The following is a 2,129-nucleotide window of genomic DNA, read 5'->3' on the forward strand; positions in this document are numbered from 1 at the left end:
TGTGTTTGCTATAATGTGGTTCAATCTTTGTCTCTACTTGGTGTTGGGTTTCATTATTTAGGCCTCCAAATAGGCTTACTTTAAAGTCTCCCCTATAGGTTAGTCCTATGGCATGAAATCTGGAAATGATAATCTTGCAAAATTTCAGTAAATCTAAATATGATTCATCACTCATCTCCACATGTCATTCTCAAACCAAGAAGGTGAAAGAAGAGGAGATAGCATGGAATGAGAGAACTACTCAAGGTGTTTCACCTGTTTTTTCATAGACAATTAGGGTTTTCCTTAGTTTTTCCTAAGGACTGAGACATTTCTGGACAAACCTGCCAGTCAGCTGAGAAATTTTCCCCAGAACTGGGGGTCAGACTCTTAGAATTGCAATAATTGTTACAAATTGCAATCAAATCTGAGAACCTTTAAAGATGTCATCCCTGAAATAAACCTCAGTAAATTCATCTAGGTAGAAAGGGAATCTGCAGCTTTACCCAGTAATAAGAAGTTGACACATATACATACTTGAATGAATAACTTAATTCTTAGGAGACATTTAAATAAGAATTATTTCTGTTCTTGAAGCACATTTCCAGTTACAGAGTCTTTGAAATCATGAGAGAGTTGTACAATTATATTTCTGTATAGTGTGAAGAGCTATCTCATTTTTTACAGATTACCTACTTAGTTAATATACCTCCCCCTTTTCTAACCAATTGGTTCATTATTATTGTAAGTGTATTACAAAGAATACTATTTTAGAAGTCAGAAGAATGATACCTAATCTTTAATTTCTTACCAAGAACTAGGTCTTCATTGCATGATGGACACAATGTAACCACTAAAGACAGAAAAAGAAGTGAGAAATAGTCCTCATTCTCATGGATCTATAGCTATAGTAGAAGAAAAGATAGATTAAAAAGGAGATAAGTTCCTCTAATGTTTATTGCAATGTAAAGCTAAACAGAAAAATAGAATAAAACAGAGAAAATCATGATCATGGCAATAAAGAGAGAATAGCTAACTCAGCTGGAATTGGCATGGAGAAAACGATGGTGAAAACTCCCAGAGAACATTAGAACTGAGCTGAGCTTGCGGAATGCATAGGAGTCTGGCAGGTGCATGGGGCAGGGAGGACATTATAGGCAGGAGCAACAGCACATGATAGTGGGCTACGGGCTGGGCTGTAGTTTGAGGGACTGTAATTCAATATAGGTGGAGGCAGGGGAAAAGCAGCAGTTGAAGTGAAAAAGAAGGAAAGGGAAGATCATGCAGAACCTTACAAATCATGTAAGGAGCTTGGAATGTCATCTCCATATTATTCAAAGTCATCGGATGGATTTCAACAAAAAAGCCACATTATTGAATGGCAGAGGTTGGAGGGGACAGAGACTGGAGGCAGGCACAGCAGTAGGGCACTGTCATAATAAAATATTGAGCAGTGATAATGACTAACCAGGGGTCCCCAGCTTCGGGCCACAGACTGGTGTAGGTCCGTGACCTGTTAGAAACTAGGCAACACAGCAGGAGGTGAGCTTCGGACCAGCCAACATTACTGCCTGAGATCTCCTTCCTGCCAGATCAGCAGTGACATTAGATTCTCATAGGAGCACAAACCCTATTGTGAACTGTGCGTGGAACAATGTACGTTGTACGCTCCTTATGAGAGCTACTTCTGCCTGATGACCTGAGGTGGAGCAGTTTCATCCGGAAGCCTTCTGCCCCCACAAACCCCAGCCACGGGAAAAAAAGTGTTTTCCATAAAACCAGTCTCCTGGTGCCAAAAAGGCTGGGGACTGCTGGCCTAAACTTAGATGATGGGCCTAGGAATGGAGGAAGTAGTATGGATTAGAAGAATGTTTCAGAGCTGGACATATTAAGACTTGTTGATAGATGGGATGTGACGTTTATGAGGCAGCATCAGCTAAGAATGACTTTAGGATTCAGCCTTGGGTGGCTAGGAGGGTGATGGGCATATTCCTTAAAATAGGGAATCTACTGGTCGGGTGCGGTGGCTCAAGCCTGTAATCCCAGCACTTTGGGAGACCAAGGCCGGTGGATCACGAGGTCAGGAGATCGAGACCATCCTGGCTAACATGGTAAAACCCCATCTCTACTAAAAATACACTGGGCATAGT

Source organism: Colobus angolensis, unplaced genomic scaffold, assembly GCF_000951035.1.
Source record: "Colobus angolensis palliatus isolate OR3802 unplaced genomic scaffold, Cang.pa_1.0 Scaffold285, whole genome shotgun sequence".
Taxonomy (NCBI): Eukaryota; Metazoa; Chordata; class Mammalia; order Primates; family Cercopithecidae; genus Colobus; species Colobus angolensis.